This window comes from Cupressus sempervirens, chromosome 1, assembly GCF_028749045.1.
Source record: "Cupressus sempervirens isolate cs-2001-9-10 chromosome 1, ASM2874904v1, whole genome shotgun sequence".
Classification (NCBI taxonomy): Eukaryota; Viridiplantae; Streptophyta; class Pinopsida; order Cupressales; family Cupressaceae; genus Cupressus; species Cupressus sempervirens.
In genome coordinates, this window is record NC_143118.1 from 896,132,467 (window position 1) to 896,152,897 (window position 20,431).

Sequence of the window (20,431 nt, forward strand, 5' to 3'; positions counted from 1 at the left end):
TCTTAGGATTTGCAAGAAATCTTGCAACAATCTCAATTGCTAATGTAATATCAGATCTATTGTGAACAACATATTTAAGATTTCCAATAATTGACCTATGCAATGTCTGGTTCACACCAGTAGAATCATCATTCTTAGATAGCTTATGTCCAAGAGCCATAGGTGTGCTAACTAGCCTTGAATCTTCCATCCCAAATATTTTTAGTATCACCTTGATATATTTGGATTGAGTAATGTAGATACATTTCTTCATCTGATATATGTGTAAACCAACAAAGAATTTGATTTCCCCAAATATTAACATTTCAAATTCCTTCTACATCTCATTAGAAAATGGATTTTTTAATGCATCTTGTCTTCCAAATATGATATCATCCACAAATATTTCAGCTAATAGTGTCCCTTTACCATCTTCAAATTTCAAGTACAAATTATTGTTGTTATTAGTCCTTGGAAAACCAATCTTTACCAAGTAATTGTACAACCTTTCATATCATGCTCTAGGGGCTAGTTTTAGTCCATATATTGCTTTGTGTAGTTTACATACCATATTCTTTTTGTTGGGATCAACAAATACTTTTTGTTGTTCAATGTAAGCCTCTTCTTCCAGTATTCCACTCAGAAATGCAAATTTTACATCCATTTGATAAACATTAAATCCTTTTGTAAGAAGATTATGCAAGTAGGGTCCTAACTCCTTCTAATCTTACGAATGGAAAAATCTTTCTCCATAGTCAACACCTTCTTCTTGTGCATATCCTTTGCATACCAATCTAGCCTTATTCTTTGTGCCTTCAACTTTTTCATTTAATTTTTTCTTGAATACCCACTTTGTTCCAATAACATTCTTGTCCTTTGGTCTAGGTACCAATGACTAGGTTTTGTTCTTATCTATTTATTAAATTTCTTCATTCATTGATTGAATCTAATATCCATTATCCAAAGTATCTTTTATTTATTTAGGCTCAAACTCATAAAGTAAACATGTATCACTTCTAAACATTTTCCTTTTCATGACTCAAGATTCTTTGCTTCTAATAATTTATTTAGGTACATGATATCTTCTCAAATATTTAGTTGGTGTAGGTTCTTTTCTTCTTTCTTCTTAAAGTTCATCTTAAAAGTTTATTTCAAATTCATTTTGTATCCCTGCTATTGGAAATCTAATTGAAAAGATCATTGTTGAAAGATCAAAGAGGGAGATTTTTGCAAAGAAGGAGATTGTTGTTCAAAGAATGTTTTCAATCATTGTTTTGTCATTGATGTCAAACCTGTTATTTTAAGAATGGAAATTTCTTATAAGATCCAAGTACTATTTGTAGAACAAGATTTAGTGTGCAAATAATATTAACAATAAGGAAAACATTCACAAACTAAAACTATATTCCCATATAAGATTAGACAAAAGAAGGTGTAAGAGAGTGCAAACTAAGAGCAAGATCACTCCAAAAGCCTCCTTGATTTTGTAGATGCATCCTTTGATGTAGATGTATGCTCAATAATATTGCTTAAGCTTCAATGAAAAATATGGATCAAAGTGGATTTGTGGATGGATTTTTCCATTATGATGGTATTTTTATAGTCCTTGAGCTCTCAAAATAGCATAATAAAGTTAGCATGGAAGTGGATGATTGAAATAGGTATGAGTTTGGCTTCTCAAAATGGCATGGTAACTTTACTTGATGGATTGTGATCATTTGGCTTGGGAGGGGGTTCCTTAAATAGGCAAAGGGCTTGAGGGATCGATGGCTAGGATGGAAGGAAAGGAGAAAGCTTATGGAGGGCTCAGATTGAATGAGAGGAGAGCACATGGATTGTGCTTCCTTATAGCCAATCAAGGAGTGACACATGTCATAGGGTCATTAGTTTGAGCAAGAGGGGTTGAGGGGTCAAAAAAGGAGGCTCAAATCTCATAAAGACCCTCATAATGGCTTATAAGAGCAATAAATGGGTTTGTAAGAGTCATTTATGACTTTGTGAGAGCACTTATGGCTTGGTGGTTGGGATATTTTGAGGGGGTAGACTTTGGCTTGGCTTAGGAAAGTTTTAACCCATGTTTATGATTGTGCACATGATTAGAAGAGGGTTAGGATTAGCTTAGAAGGGGGTTTAGGTGGTGAGTGATTTGGATTTGATGGGATGGGTTAGTTAGGAGGCTAAGTAAGTTTAGTATGGGTGAATGGGTTGGATTAGGGGTTAGGATAAGGTTTAGGAAGGCTTTTGGATTTTAGATATTTTATTAAATGTTTTATTTAATAAAATGGGGAGTATGGAATTAAATTGAATAGATTTGATGAATTATTCAATTTAATAGGGGAAGAGGGATTTAATTGATAAATTGATTTTGGGTGATCATTTGATTTTATCATTTGGACTATAGTTAATTAAATTAATTAATTAACTAGGGGATGACGATTAATTAATTAAATAGTAAATATTTAATCAATAATGCCCTAGGAGATGACTAAATATGATTACTTATTGATGTAATCAGATTTAGGTGTCTACATTTTGCCCCTCTTTGACATAGTGTTGAACAACACTATTTCAAAGAAGTTCAAACATAAACGACATGAAGAAGACTTTTTTAAAGCAACATAGTTGCCCCAATTTTGAGTAGAGGTGGAGAGAATGGGCCACATGATGCCCCCTCAAGAAGGTGGTGGGGAGAGAAGGCGAGGCGTGACAACTTCTTGAAAAGGACAAGAAACAAGGGTAAGCAAGAGGATAGAGAGGAGCTAAGAGAGGAGGGGAGAAAGCGCATACTCTCACTAGGGGAGAATGATACAAGGAAAACCATGTGCACAAGGATAACCAAGGACTAAGAATGGGAGGGTAGGGTTGGGGAGATTATGGTTCTAGGATGAAGATCGATGATGATTAAGATTATGATTGATGTAGGAGCTACGATTATGATGGATTCAAGAGCTATGATTATGATTGATGCAAGAGCTATGATTATGATTGATGCAAGAGCTGTGATTATGATTGATGCAAGATTGGATATGATGGGATTGAGAGATTGGTTGGATCATATGGAAGGATTTATTTAGATGGGATGCATGGATAGATGGGATTCTTGGATAGGGTGGGATTCTTGGGTGATATGGGAAGCTTGGATAAGGATGGGATGCTTGGATAGGATGGGTTGCACTGATAGGATGAGATGTTTGGATAGGATATGAGGCTTTGATAGGATGGGATGTTTTGATGTAATCCATTTAAGCTTGAGCATGGGGGTGTTCCAAAGGGAAGCACCACCATGTAATTGAGCATTTATTTTGATATAGGAATATTGGGTATATGCCAAGGTTACCAAGAACATCAAGGACTTTGTACCAATATTACATAGGATTGACATGAAAAAAACACACAAGGATTGCCCCAGCATCACACATGAATCTTGGAAGAATCAGAGTGGGAATGATACTAGGGAACCCACAAGAAAAAAAGAAAAGAAAAGATGAAATACTTGATCAAGACTTTGCTCTCAAATTGCCCCATTCGTAGCACACCATGATATAAAAGATCATGGTGACCTTGAGGAGGGAACAACTAAAATCAGATCTGAAAGAGATATGTTAAGAACCAAACTTGAAATCCCAAAAAGAAAAGAAATCGAAAGAAAATATAAATCATAAAAAAGTTAACCTTTTGCCAAAGAGATCGATAGGACTAGATACTGATGGACCAAGATCAAACGAGAGCAAGGATGCATCCTGCAAGGATCTATCGATAATATTGAGGACTGGGATGAGCTAGGCAAGCAGAACTCTTTAGGACAACATTTTGATGACAAGGAATCTCAAACAAGGATTCACTAAAGCACCTAACCAAGAGAATTGCAAGTTATGATCAAGCAGGAACTGACGTGAAGAGATGGGAGATATACAATGGGACCAAGGTAAGGACTAATGTGCAAGGAATATACAACTGATAGGTCAAAGGATGTACAAGGGATTGCCAGAAAAAAGCGCAGCATGATAGGATAGTGACAAGAAAGATAAAGATGAAGAGATAGTAGAAGATAGTGGATGAAAAGCTTGAGATGGGGAGGTAGAGGAAAAGCATGGGATAAGGAGATAGAGGGGATGAAAAGTTCAAAAGGAGAAGATGGTTTGTGAAAAGCTTAAGATAGTGGGAGTAAGAAGGCTCAAGATGATAAGAGAGTGGATGAAAAGTTTAGGATGAGAGGATAGCGAATGGAAGCTCAGGATGAGGGATAGCTAAGGGCTAGATATCAATGACAAGGGATGTACTAGGTGATGGAAAGATGGAGGTAATGTTGTGAGATGCAAGGATAGATGAAAATGGGAACAATGGATAGAGGAAGTTGGGTAGAGGAATGCAAAAAGATAAGGATTGATGGAAAGATGGACATGACACGATCTCTGAGGAATAGAGTGCCCCTAGTTATAATATACTATTCAAGAGGATTTTTTGTGAGGGATGTGGTAGGATTGAATATTGGTCAACAAAAGGATGAGGGAGATAGATGGAAGCTAGGATGTGAAAGGTTAATCAGGTAGAGGATAAGAAGGATGGGTGGATGAGGCTAATGGAGGGATTGGATGGATGACAGAATGGGTAGATAAAGGATAGGTGGATACAAACTTTGATGGAAAATGGATGTCAAAGGGATGACCAAAAGCATGTATCTAGTGGTGGACTTTATTTCTATCAAGATCCAAAGGAGGATGGTGGGTGAAATGGATTGGTATGGTGGGATGAGATGGGTATGATGGGTGATGGAATGTGCCCCCAAGTGCGTAGAGCACTTGGATGGAGGGATTACGCGTGATGCTTTTTTGCCAAGTTTTCATCATGGTACTTATCCATGGTGCTTGAATTGCCAAGTTTTCACCAATGGATGATTTTTTTTTGTTTTTGTATTTTTTTATTTTTTTATTTTGTCTTTTTTGATGCATTTTTACTCATAGATGTTGGTAGGATGGATGGAAAAGGATTGGATTGAACAAGTGGAATGGTGGGTGGGAGTTTGGAAAATAATGGATGTGAAGACATAAGGCTTGTGGGTAAATGGATGAGGAATTTGGAAAAATCATCACTGGCACACACCTTGAAAGGTGACGAAGTAGTGGGAAAGATTGGATTGAGCAAGGTTGAGGAGAAAATGGAGGAAGAGAAAGATAAGGACTAAAGGTAGAGTTGGAAGATGGAGGATGGGAAATTTAGGATAAGAAGCATATGGACTAAGAGTGGGTTGGGGGGATGAAGGATGCATATATGGGGATTTGGATAAAGGATGAATAGATGAGGCTCTTTGAGTAGCATGAATGGCTTTGTGGCCTCTTGAATTTTTCTTTGATTTGGATCAAATGTTTCTCTTCTTGAACATGTATTTTAGAAGGGACATGTCGAGACTTGGATTTTTATGGATTTTTGGATTTATGCCTTTTGAGTTTGGCATCCACTATGCTTTTATTAGCCATGGGATGGGAAGAAGAGCATGGAGGAGATGGAGGGATTGTGGATAGAAAGATAGAGGTTGCACTTTGGAAGGGATTCAAGGATGAGTGCCTTTGATGATCTCGCTAGTGGATTTGAGGGGATGGAAGGATAGATTGGAATATAGGATATGGATGGATATAACTGCCCAAAATGGATGGAGGGAATGAAGGATATGGGACTAAAACAGATGGAAACATGGAAGGTATAGGTCCCAAGATAGATGGAGGGGATAAAGGATTCATATTATGTATATAGGGACCCAAAATGGAGGGTTGGAGATAAGGAGTAGGATAAGGGCCCAAAATAGATGTAGAACAAGATAGATGGGAACTTTGGGGTGGAGATGGGAGGACTTGGGACCATGCAGGGATTGAGGGGATACCAACATCTAGAGATACATTTTTATTTCTTTCTTCAATATGATGCTCATTATTCGGAACACAAGATGTGAGTCCATAATTAGCTAAAGGAGTCAAAGCTTCATATGTGATAGTTAGTTTTTTTTTATGGATCTATCATCATGGATTATGGAGATGTATGATCATGGAGCAAAGGGGATGGAAGGAGAGGATCTTGATAGGGATGGGTTGATGGAAATGGATTTTGAGATTGAGTAGGTATGATGGTAGGATTTAGATATGGAGGGGATGGTAAAAGTGGATCATGTAGGGGAATAAGTGGGATGGCATGATCTTCTGTTGTGTTGGGGGATATTTCAACATGCTTTTGGACAAGATCTTGATAGGAATGGGTGGGAGTGGATGGTCTTTTTAAGTGAGGTAGATGGATGGGTAGGAGTTTCTTCAATGGAGATGAGCTGATGGGGGAGGGACTCATGAGGTTCATTATATGGGATTTGGGTAATGCTAGGAGGAGGAGATGTGGATGGGAGGTAAGAGATGGAAGGGGTTTGAAAAGTGGGGTGGATGTGATAGAGATCGTAGTGATAGGATGAGGTAAGAGGAGTGATAGGGGTGGGAGAGGGAGTTTCTTTGGGCTTCCTTGTAAAATTCCTTGGAGACAAGTGTGTTGGACTAGGAGGAGCAAGGGGATTGAGGTGATGTGTTGTATTACTAGGATTTGTTGGAGGATTTGGAAAGGGGTATGAAAGAGATTGGGATGGTGGATTTGGACTGGGGATGTAGCTACTGGAATTGTTCTGGAATGGTGGAGTTTGGGAAATGAAGGTAGAGGAAGATGGAGATATGATTGATGTATAAGAGGAATATGTGAGCACAATATAGGAAGGAGGTAAGGATGAGGATAATAATGGATTTCCCTTGTCAAAGGCATGGTAAGGAGTACTAGTGGGTATGTTTGGAGGAGGGATGGAGTAGTTGGGAGGAATTTTTGTATTTTGGGGGATGTTTGGAGGAATATCTCTAAGGCTTTCAATATACCCATCATAGTTGACAAGATCATCATCATCATTGGAATAGGATGAGGTGGGAGAAAAGGTGGGATGACCAAACTCATTGCAATAGGATTGTGACATGATGTTTTAATGATGAGTTGGATGGGGATGAAGGATGAATATGAAAATGCAAATTAGGATAAGTTGGGAAGCTCAGATTTGGATTTGGATGATGAGTTGGGTAAGGATGGAATGTTGCACAGTTAAGACATGGAGAAAAAAAGGAAGATTTTATGAAAGACCTCAGAAATGATGATACTAGAGGAAAGCTTGGAAGCTTGGATGAATCTTGGATGAGGCAGTGACTACGCTAAATATGCCCTTCATTTGGGTTGAATGATTGACCAATGGTTGGGTTGTTGCAAATGGACTTGCTAACAACTATTTCAAAGGATAGACAAGTGATCCCTTTAGAAAAATGTTTTGATTTTTTTCTTGAAACACAGGGAGAATTTTGAACACACAAGAACATCAAACACACCAATAGCCCTATAAGGTTTGCTAGGATATACAAGATTAGGTAGGGGTGTCCTCGATATAAGCAAGGTATGTAAGGCCCAAATTCGTAGATGAAACCAAAAGGATGTCACATAGACGAGAGGAGCAGTAACCCACTTCTCCTCTTTCACTTCTCAAGGGTATAAAGTTCCTTGAGGCTTAGCTTGAGTGACAAAATCTTGATCTCAAGAGAGGTGTCTTTGGATTCACCTCCCACTCTTTATACTCTGTAAGAATGTTGGAGTTGAGGTCGTCCCAAGGGGTGATGAAATCCCCAAGCAGGCCTCCCAAAAAGTGAAAAACAAGACCACATAAGTGATCTTTGGTTTAAAAGAAACTCGTTATTTTCCAATTGATGATTTAGATTTTGTAAGCTATGATTGAAGACACTTGTGATTATGGCATACAATGTTCATTCCGACTTGACAACGTCATCAACATAATGGAAATTGAGAGATTGTCAACATAAGTAAATCATATGCATGAAAGCTTTTAAAAAGGAGGGAATAAGAAAATTTTCACTTTAGAGCATTCAAGATCAAATGAAGTTCATTTTAAGCACCAAAGTTAAAGTGTGTTGATTTGCAATATTCTTTAATACCCAAAATCAAATGTTCATCACATTCATTCTTTTTAACCTTTAGCATCCAAGATTGTGTTGATAATGCATTCCAATGAAAATGTTATGTTTTAATCCATGGCATTCAAGATTTGATTTGAGCAACATGCATTCAAAGAAAAGTGTTTAAACATTCAAGTTCATTTTAACAACATGCATTAAACCATGTAAGGAGAACCTGCAAGAAACATAGTCAGTGGTTTCATAGATGCTCCAATATGCAAAGCTACAAAAGCCAATTTGATTAGTCACCAAAAATCTCAAAAATTAAAGGTTAACTATGGAAAAAACAAAATCAACTTCTTTTGTTCTTTTTCATAGGCGTAAAAATGCATAGAAAAACCTCTAGTCTATGGAACCACCAAAAGTTAAAATTTGATTTATACTCTTTTTAAAAAAATTATAAATATGATTATAATTTGATTATGATAAAGATATGAAAATAAAACCTACAGAAAACCAGTTAGAATAAAAAAATGCACCAAAAAATGTAAGAAATTTGAACCAAGCAGTTAGAACAGCAAACTCGCAGGTTTAAGCAGCGATCTCACAGGCGTGAGAACATGATAAAAGGTCATGGGAACATGACACAGGATTGTTAAAAAGGATAGGAAATGAGGCCACGGGTTAAAAGGTTGCAGAGAAATCCTGCGAAACAGTGATCCCATGATTCATGGGAGAGCGTTCCCGTAGAGATATAGGTTAGCTGATTTGAAGGAAAAGGAGAAAATTGATTTTCTGTGATTGACTACTGTGGAACAGCATTCTCGCAGGTTTTAGCAGTAATCCCATGGTCACAGATTCATGTTTTCACAGAAAAAAATTTGGCAGGGATGCAAACTTTTTTTTGGAAATGTGGTAGAAACTAGTTGGTGATGAACAACAAACTCGCAGTCGCAGGCTCGCATTCCCGCTGACAAATAGCCATGTTCCTTTGATTGTGGGATCGTATTCCTAGGGTCGCGAGATCACAAGATAAGCTGGTTTTGAAGTCTTCAAAAATGAAAAATGATGAGATGGCAGGGAGCGTGATTTCTAAAAGGTGACCTATGTACCTGCAACAAGATCAGCAAACTTATCACAAAAATACACAAGCAAACAAGGTTAATTTGGTTAGTTAACACAAAAAAATTCAAAAATTGATTAAATTGACCCAAATGTGGGGTCCCACTAGGCGTGCCAAAATGTAGAACAAGATTTAGTTTGCAAAGAATATAACAATAAGGAAAACATTCACAAACTAAAACTATATTCCCATATAAGATTAGACAAAAGAAGGTGTAAGAGAGTGCAAACTAAGAGAAAGATCACTTCAAAAGCCTCTTTGATTTTGTAGATGCGTCCTTCGATGTAGGTGTATACTTAATAATATTGCTCAAGCTTCAATGAAAAATATGGATCAAAGTGGATTTGTGGATGGATTTTTCCATTATGATAGTATTTTGATAGTCCTTAAGCTCTCAAAATAACATCATAACACTATCATGGAAGTGGATGATTGAAATAGGTATGAGTTTGGCTTCTCAAAATGGCATCGTAACTTTACTTGATGGATTGTGATCATTTGGCTTGGGAGGGGATTCCTTAAATAGGCAAAGGGCTTGAGGGATCAATGGCTAGGATGGAAGGAAAGGAGAAAGCTTATGGAGGGCTCAGATTGAATGAGAGGAGAGCACATAGATTGTGCTTCCTTATAGCCAATAAAGGAGTGACACATGTCACAGGGTCACTGGTTAGAGAAAGAGGGGTTGAGGGGTCAACAAAGGAGGCTCAAAGCTCATAAAGACCCTTATAATGGCTTGTAAGAGCAATAAATGGGCTTGTAAGAGTCATTTACGACTTTGTGGGAGCACTTATGGCTTGGTGGTTGAGATATTTTGAGGGGATAGACTTTGGCTTGGCTTAGGAAAGTCTTAACCCATGTTTATGATTGTGCACATGATTAGAAGAGGGTTAGGATTAGCTTAGAAGGGGGGTTAGGTGGTGAGTGATTTGGATTTGATGGGATGGGTTAGTTAGGAGGCTAAGTGAGTTTAGTATAGGTGAATGGGTTGGATTAGGGGTTAGGATAAGGTTTAGGAAGGCTTTTGGATTTTAGATATTTTATTGAATGTTTTATTTAATAAAATGGGGAGTATGGAATTAAATTGAATAGATTTGATGAATTATTCAATTTAATTGGGGAAGAGGGATTTAATTGATAAATTGATTTTGGGTGATCATTTGATTTTATCAATTGGACTATAGTTAATTAAATAAATTAATTAAATAGTAAATATTTAATCAATAATGCCCTAGGAGATGACTAAATATGATTACTTATTGATGTAATCAAATTTAGGTGTCTACACTATCACTTAGTTGATTGATGAAGAAGATTTAATCAACAAGATGTAACAAAAGCAACTAAGGGAAAGGTTGAGTTATGATGTTGTAATGAAGTGCAAGGATTGGCTAAGAAAATGGCTAAATGGTGTATTGATAACATAATCAAAGATATAGACGTTGGTTACACTTAGAAACACTAGAGGAATAAGTTGTAACAAGGTTGACTGCAAAGCTTAAATGAATTTCATTAGTGGGTGTGGAAAAATCTTCAGGTGCCAAGTGAAGTTCAAGTGCCGAGAAAAGTAATAGGTGTTGAGCATCAAAAAATCTTAGTAGGTGCCGAGTGAACTTCAGGTGTCAAGCATCAGCAAAACATAGTTGATGCCGAGTAACACAATATGTGCTAAGCACTAGTATTTCAATAGTGCTGAGCTACTGCATTATTGGAAATGTCAAATATTTTCCAAATCTGAGCCAATTGAGTTGTTACCTTGAATTTTGTGAACTAGTTAGAAGATAAGGATGATGAGCTAGTGGCACAAAATTCTATGTAAACCATTTTTGAGTGAATTTAAGAGGATTTTTCATGAAGTTTCTAGAAGGAACAAAATATGGGCTAGATTCAGTGAATCCTTCCTAATCCATTTGAATAGAAATTAAAGGATGGAAAAATCAAGTGGGAAAAAATATTCTAGACTTCTATTTAAGGAGTCATAGACCAAGAAGCAAGAGTTGCTAGACTGCCAAATTGTGAAGTGGTTAGAAGGGTGTCAAGGAGAAGACATCTAGGAGAAGGAAGAATAGAGCACAGAGGCTTTGCTTTGATAAAGTGGTCAAAGAGAAATGATTGCACTAGTACATTGAGCATGAAGACTCAAGGAGACAAAGCTTGAGAGGAGGGCAAGCTATCAGAACTATAGAAGACTGAAAGCTAGGAAATGTGAAGAGTTGAAGAGTGATCTGAAATTTGCAAGTTAAGTTGTATGTTATAATTAGGTCAAAGAATTTCTAATATTCTCTAGAAATTGTATTAGATATGAAAATCCTATGGACTTAAGTTAGTTTAATAGCCATTTTTAAATCCTTTAACAAGGTGGCATTCCAAGTCAATGTTCTAAAGTCCTCTAACTAGGCACACTTCTAACAAGGTGGTTAAATCCTCTAACAAGGTCACATTTAATAGTGTGTTGTAAGCCTTTAACAGGGCAGGCTTTTCATAGGGCATCACTTCAAAACAGTGGGAATTGAGTAGCATGTTACTGGTGGGTTTTCCCAAATTGAGTTTCCACATAAATCACTATGCTATGTGTTGATCTTTTATGTGTTATTCTTGCATGTTGATTTACAATAACTCACTAAATGGGAATATTTTAAGCTTGGATGAATGAATGGTTGAATGGGCTCACTACACTTACTAAAAAAGTTTTGAATTGGACATTTGGACCTTGAAGAATTGATTCATGCCTCCTCTTAGTTATTCTAAATCATTTCTAACAATTGGTATCAAAGCCATCTGCTGATTTAGTTTCAAGGTACTAGAGGTAGGAAGATAAAGATGTCCAAGAGAGTTCCCAAGCTCAACAAAGACAACTTTGTTGCATGGCAGAGTCTAATGAAATTACACCTTGGATCAATAGGTGATTATGCAAAAACCTCAATTGGAACAGAACATGTAGATTTAGCTGGGCCTCTCTCTACAGATGATTTGAACAAAAGGAAGGAGCACAATCAAGCAATGCTAGATATTGCCTTTGCACTCAATTATGCTGAATTTGATGACATCAAGGGATGTGACACTACATTCAAGATGTGGAAAGCCTTAATAGATATCTATGGTGGAGATCAAAATGTTTAGAGAGCAAAGAGAGAAAGCCTCAGAGGAAAGTTTGATGACATAAAAATGGAGGAAGGTGAGAATGCTATTCAGTATGGATCCAGAATGAAAGAAGTGGTAAGTGCAATAAGAAGTCTAGGTGGTCAATTGGAAGAAGAGACTGTCAATAGGAAATATTGGATAAATTTTCTCCCTATCTATGCTATTAGAGTTTTAACCATCCAAGAGCTAAGGTGTGTACAAGGGAACACACTAACCTTTGAGGGAATAGTGGGAAGACTCACTACATTTTAATTGTCCAACTTTGACAATTATAGACCCGAGAACCTTGAATTTTCTTTCAAGGCCAAGCTGACATTGAAAGACACTGAGGAGGTGACATCAAATAAGAAGAGTAGAAAAGGAAAATATGCATCCAGTGATAGAAGCACAAATGAGGAAGATGTGGATAAATTAGAAGCATTACTAGATAGGAGATTCCATAGAGGCAAAGGTAAATTCAAAGGTAAGCTCCTTATCATATGTTTTAATTGCAATGAAGTGGGTCATATTGCTACAAGGTGTACACATAAGAAGAAATACAAAGAAGGAAACATGTACAATAACAAAAGAGAAGATGATAGCAGAGATTACCAAGATAAAGGAAAAAGATGCCACATTGTTGAAGAAGAATCTGATGAGAATGATGATGAAGTAGTCTATGTGGTCATAAAGGAAGAATTAGATGAAAATGAAGCGAAAATATTGGTAACCTGTGTAAACAAGAATGACAAGTGGATCATAGACAGTGGTTGCTCACATCACATGATAGGAGACAAAAGTAAGCTCATTACCTTTACTCAATATGATGGAAATAGTGTTAGATTTGGTAATGATTCTCCATGTCAAATCAAAGGAAAAGGCTCAATTAAACCTACAGAGAAAATTGCATGTGATAATGCATACTATGTTGAAGGATTGAACTACAACCTATTGAGTGTATCACAGCTAGGCAATGTAGGTTGCAAAGTAGAATTTGGAAATATATATTTTCCAAGATCTATGACACTGATGGAAATTTGATAGGAAAAGGTGGAAAAACTAGCAACAATTTGTTTTACCTAAATATGGAAGATGTAACTTGTCTTTTTGTTAGACCTGATGATGTGTGTTTGTGGCATAAAAGGCTATGCCATGTTAACTTTGACAATCTAATTAGCATTAGCAAAAAGAAGAAAGTTAGAGGTTTATCCAAACTAAAAAAACCTGAGAACATGATGTGCAAACAATGTCAACTAGGGAAGATGACTAAATTTAGTTTTAAAAGCAAAACATACACTTCCAAAGAGGTACTAGAGCTAATCCATACTGACTTATGTGGACCAATAGAAGTACAAAGCTAGCTAGGAGACAAATACATATTGTTATTTGTAGATGACTATTCAAGGATGATGAGTGTTATGTTTTTAAAGTAAAAATCTGATGCATTTTAAATATTTAAGTGGTATTTGGCCAGAGTTGAGAAGGAAATAGGGAGGATTTTGAAGTGCCTAAGATCAAACAAAGGAGAGTTTACATCAAAGGAATTTGAGATATTCTATAATAACAAAGGCATCAAAAGGAAAACATCAGCACATAGAACTCCACCACATAATGGTATTGCTGAAAGGAGGAATAGATCAGTAATAGATTGTGCTAGAACCTTGATGATGGAGAAAAAAATTTCTCTAAAGTACTAGAGAGAAGTTGTAAGTACTATTGTTTACACCTTGAATAGAGTTCAAGTCAAGAAAGGTACACATGCAACACCTTTTGAACTATGGTATGGTCACTCACCTAATGTTAAACATTTCAAAGTCTTTGGTTGTAAATGCTATATTCTTAAAGATGCTAGAAATGGCAAGTTTGATGCAAAAAATGATGAAGGCATATTCCTTGGATACTCCACTAGAAGTAAGGCATACAAGTGTTTGAATATTAACACTAACAATATTGTGGAGAGTGAAAATGTAAATTTTGATGAGCATGTAGAAGTACAAGTTTTTCAAGCAACTAAAAGATTATAAATCCTTTTTATACTACTATGAAGGAATGAATGTTGAAGATGATGCTACCAATCAAGTTGGGAGTCACCAACAAATTTTAGTATTAGTCAAGTCACAACTAGTGAATGCTAAGCTACATTTAGAAGTTGAGTTGTAGAATGAAAGAAATGCACATTCTAATTCTAAAATTAGTTCACATGAAAGAGACAATGAAGTACTAGATGGAGAAGAACAAAATGACTCTAAAGCTGAAGAAACAAACATGGAAAGAAGGATAGAACCAAGATTAGCCCAGCATGCAAGAAGACATCACACTGTAGATCAAATCATTGGTGACAAGGATGCCAAACCAATGACAAGGAACATACTAAAGAATGAATCATGTCTACTAAGAAAGGTTGAGCCCAAAATAGTGAAAGATACACTACAAGATGATGACTGGTATAAAGTTATAGATGAAGAGATAGACCAAATTGAGAAGAACAAAACTTGCACCCTAGTTCCCAGACCAACTGATAAGAATGTAATTAGTACCAAATGGGTGTTTAGGAACAAAATTGATGAGAATGGTGAGATAACAAGAAGCAAAGCCAGATTAGTTTGCAAAGGCTATACACAAGAAGAAGGAGTGGATTATGGGAAAAAATTTGCCCCTATTGCAAGAATGGAAGGAGTCGAGACATTACTTGCATATGCTACCTACAAAGGTTTCAAAGTCTACCAAATGGATGTCAAGTCTGCTTTCCTAAATGGTATACTAGAAGAGGAAGTCTACATAGAACAACCTGAGGGATTTTTTGATGACAAGAATAAAGATATGGTTTGTAAATTACATAAAACACTTTATGGTTTGAAGCAAGCACCTAGAGCATGGTATGAGAGATTGCAAAAATAACTTTTGAATATTGTATTTAAGAGAACAGATGAAAACAAAAACTTGTATATCAAGGGAAAAAAAGGTAAGAATATTTTGATATCAAGAATCTTTGTTGATGATATAATATTTGGAGGAAAAGATATTCTATGCAAATATTTTTTTGATCAAATGAAACATGAGTTTGAGATGTCAATGTTTGGAGAAATCAAATTCTTTATTGATTTGCAAGTACATCAATTGAAGCATGGCATATTTGTGACTCAATCAAAATACATCAAGGAGATACTCAAGACATTTGGATTAGAAGACTCAAAACCAGTTAGCACACCAATGGTAATAGGACATAAGTTATCCAAAAATGATGAGTCTATTGAAGTGAATCAGATAATGTATAGATCAATGATTGGAAAGTTGTAGTATGTTGTACATAGTAGACTAGACATTGCATTAGCTATTGGAATAGTGGCAAGATTTTTTGCAAATCCAAGAGAAAATCACCTAATGGCAATAAAGAGAATACTAAGGTACCTAAAAGGAATTGATGACTTTGGTTTGTACTCAAGAGGATTGAAAAGTTTGAGTTAAGAACCTAAACTTATGCAGATTGGGGAGGCACTTTTCGTGGGAAAAAGATTGATTACATGGACCAATAAAAAGTAAAGTTGTACCTCATAGTCAACAACAGAAGTTGAATATGTTGTACCTATTATCAATTGCACCAATATTTTATGGATCAAACATCTGTTGCAAGGTATGAAGGAAGAATCGAATGAGCCTATGATACTTTATTGTTATAATACAAGTTCCATCAACATATCAAAGAACCCTATAATGCATGCCAAAACCAAGCATATTGCAATCAAGTATCACTATGTAAGAGAATCGGTGGAAGGCAAACAAGTGAAGATAGAATATGTAAGCTCAGGAACAAATTGCTAACATCTTCACAAAAGTACTACCTGAAGATGCTTTTGAGTTTCTTAGAGGTATGTTAGCGGTGATACCGCTAACCAAGGCTACTTGAAGCAAAAGCAAGACTGCCCTACATCAAATGAGATGATTGTTGAAATATTACACATTGATGTAGAGGATACATACTTTAGGATTCACGCCTAAAGTAATTGAAGTGATGAAGTTCCAAATTAGTCACAAGCAAGGTGATAGAGGGATAAAATGAAAGAACTTGCAAAAGCTACACATGCATACTAAGATGCTAAGATATTATGTCTTTGGCATTGTTGTCAAAGAGGGAGAAGTAGTAGAGAAATTGATCAATAGAATTTGAACAATAGTTGAGGGAGGAGATGAAGAAGCTGATCAAAACAGAAAATAGCAAAAGATGAGCAATGCATATAGAGGGAGAGAGTGAAAGAAAAGGATACATCAGCTAAGAGGGAGAAATAGAGAGGAAGAAATTGTGTAGTTCAATTTTATTTTTGGCATTTGACTTACTATTCCAAACTAGTTAGTACGTTGATAACATGGTTGAATAGTTTGGTTTGATGGTTGATTAGTTTCGTTTGACATTAATGCTAAAGAGGGAGATTATTGGAAATTTGATTGAAAAGATCATTGTTGAAAGATCAAAGAGGGAGATTTTTGCAAAGATTTGTTAAAATAATGCTTTCAATCATTATTTTGTCATTGATGTCAAACTTTCTATTTGTAGGAATAACAATTTCTTATAAGATCCAAGTACTATCACTTAGTTGATTGATGAAGAGGATTTAATCAAGAAGATGTAACAAAAGAAACTAAGGGAAAGGTTGAGTTATGATGTTGTAATGAAGTGCAAGGATCAGCTAAGACAATGGTTAAATGGAGTATTGATAACATACTCAAAGATACAGAGGTTGGCTACACTTAGAAACATTGGAGGAATAAGTTGTAACAAGGTTGACTAAAAAGCTTAAACTAGGTTCATTAGTGGGTGCCGAAAAAGCTAGTTTAAGCTTCGAAAATTCTTAGTTGGAGCTAAGAAAAAAGGAAAATCTAGTGTGTGCCAAGCAATCTTCAGGCGCCGAGTGAAGTTCAAGTGTCAAGAAAAGTAATAGGTGCTGAGAATCAGTAAAACATAGTTGATGCTGAGTATTACAGTATGTGTCAAGCACTAGTATTTCAATAGTGTCGAGCTATTACATTATTGGAAATGTCAAAGATTTGCCAAATTTGAGCTAACAGAGTTGTTACCTTGAATTTTTGGAACCAGCTGGAGGATAAGAATGATGAGTTGGTGGCACAGAATTCTATGTAAACCATTTTTGAGTGAATTCAAGAGGATTTTTCATTAAGTATCCAGGAGAAACAAAATATGGGTTAGATTCAATGAATCTTCCCTAATCTATTTGAATAAAAATTAAAGGATTGAAGAATCAAGTGGGAAAAGCAATTCTAGACTTCTATTTAAGGAGTCATAGACCAAGAAGAAAGAGCTACTAGAGTGCTAAATTTTGAAGTGGTTAGAAGGGTGTTAAGGAGAAGACATCTAGGAGAAGGAAGAACAGAGCAAAGAGGCTTTACTTCAATAAAGTGGTCCTAGAGAAATGATTGCATTGGTATATTGAGCATGAAGACTCAAGGAGACAAAGCTTGAAAGGAGGGAAAGCTATCAGAACTTTAGAAGACTAAAAGCCATACAATGTGAAGAGCTGAAGAGTGATCTAAAATCTACAATTTAAGTTGTATGTTGTAATCATGTCAAAGACTTTCTAATACTCTCCAAAAATTGTATTAGATATAAAAATCCTATGGACTTAGGTTGGTTTAATAGCCATTTGTAAAACCTTTAATAGGGTGGCATTTCAAGTCAATGTTCTAAAGTCTTTTAACTAGGCCCACTTCTAATAGGGTGGTTAAATCCTCTAACAAGGTCGCATTTAATAGTGTGTTGTAAGCCTTTAACAGGGTAGGCCTTTCATAGGGCATCCCTTCAGAAGAGAAAGAATTGAGTAGCATGTTACTGTTGGTTTTTCCCAAATTGGGTTTCTACATAAATCACCATGTTATGTGTTGATCTTTTATGTGTTATGCTTGCATGTTGATTTACAGTAACTTTCTAAATATGAATGTTTTAAGCTTGGATGAATGAATGCTTGAATGGGCTCACTACATTTAGTGAAATTTTTTTGAATTGGACATTTGGACCTTGAATAACTGATTTATGCCCCCCCTTTCAATTATTCTAAAGCATTTCTAACATCTGCTTCTTCTTTTGGTTTTTTGGCACTAGCTTCCTAGTGTTCAAAAACTTCTTCTTGTATCTTGATATCATTTTATTGACTCTCAGTACCTATGATCAGTTTCTCAGTAGTCCATTGTTGCAACTCAATATTCATAGTTTGTTATTTCTTGGTAGCCTTATTCTCTGGCTCAAGTAAGGTTGTAGAGCATAACTTCATTTACATTTATGAATGTGCTATAATCTTCAGGTTCTATTTTGCATTCAACTTCATTCTTTTCTTCATATTCATGAGCTTTCACATTTGCACTTTCAACAACTTTGTTAGTGTTAGAATTAAAAAACTTATAAGCTTTTTTTTTAGTTGAAATTCCCAAGAATATGCCTTTATCACTTTTAGCATCAAGTTTTCCATTTCTAGTTTTCTTTTGTATATAACATTTTCTTCCAGAAACTTTTAAATACTTCACATTAGGTGCATACCCATATCATAAGTCAAAGGGTGTAATATTTATACCTTACTTGACTTGTACTTGGTTCAAAGTATACATTTTTGTACTTACAACTTCTTTCTATTATTTCTCTAACATGTTTTTCTTATCCATCATCAATGTTCTAGCACAATACATGATTGATCTATTTCTCCTTTCATCTATTCCATTCTAGGGAGGGGTCTTAGGTGCTGACATCTATCTCTTGATTCCTCTATCATTGTAGAATATGTTGAATTCATTAGAGATAAACTCTCCCCCTCCATCAAATCTCAAGAACTTCATACTTTTACCTATTTCCTTTTCAATTCTTGCCAAATATGACTTAAACAATTGAAAAACATCATATTTTTCTTCAAGAAACATCACAATGATCATTCTAGAATAGTTATTAGTAAATAGAATGAAATATTTATCTCCAAAGTAGCTTTACACTCCAAAAGGTCCAAAAAGGTCAGTATGAACCAATTCTAAAATATTATTGGATAAATATGTCTTTCTCTTGAAACTGGACTTTGTCATTTTTCCTAGGTGACATTGTTTACACATAGCATTATCAGGTTTCTTCAATCTTGGTAATCTTCTTTCTCTTTTTATCTTAGTAATTCTTAACAAATTATCAAATTTCAAATGAACAACCTCTTATGTCATAGCCATATATCATCAAATTATGCAAACAAGCATGTCTCGCAAGATAAATCTAGATAGAACAAGTAACCTCTTGTGTATTCTTCACTTCCAATTAGTTCACCAGTAGCATCAAATATCTTGGTCTTCCTATGATGGAATCCAACTCTGTATCTTGATTTTCTCAACTATGAAACACTTAGAAAATTATAGTTAAGTCCTTCAACCAATAAATATTGTTACACTTGATCTTATTGGTCAGTTTGATTGATCCTTTACCTTTCACGAGACATGGTGCATCATTATCAAACTTGACACAACTACCTTTATATTTTTCTATGGTTTCAAATTTATTTTTATCACCAATCATATGATGTGAGAAGCCAATATCAATTATCCATCTTTCACCTTTACTCACATATTAAATTAATACAATTTTCTAATCTTCATGGGAATCTTTTTTCATAGAAATATAAACAACTTCTTCATAATTATCGGACACTTTATCAATTTATTCTTTAGAGATATAACAATATTTCTTACCTTTGTCTTTGTAGTCCTTGTTTATTCTACTGTCTTTGTCATCTCTTATGCTTTTAAACTTTCTTTCCTTTCTTTAATCCTTGTCTTCTCTATCAGGACATCTTGCAACAATATGACCAACCTTGTTACATGAAATTCATATTATAGTAAGTTTATCTTTGTATTTTCCTTTCCCTCTTGGAAGTCTTTTAGCCATTAAGCTTCAAGTTCATCAAGATCATCATCATAGAAATCACTATCACTATTCACACATTTTCTTTTTCCTTTCTTATTAAGAATGAGTTGAGATTTGAAAGAAGATTCAATAGTAGTAGGAGTAAAATTATCAAACTTTGATAATTCAAAATTAGTAAGTCTACCAACTAGAACTTCCAAAGTTAGATTGTTACCAAGTGTACATCTTAGTTCTTGTATTGTAGAAACTCTAATAGCCTAAATAGGAAGTAGGATTCTTGATACCTTTCTGATCATACTTTAATTAGAAATCTTTTTATTTGATCCTCACATAGAATATACCACCTCTTTG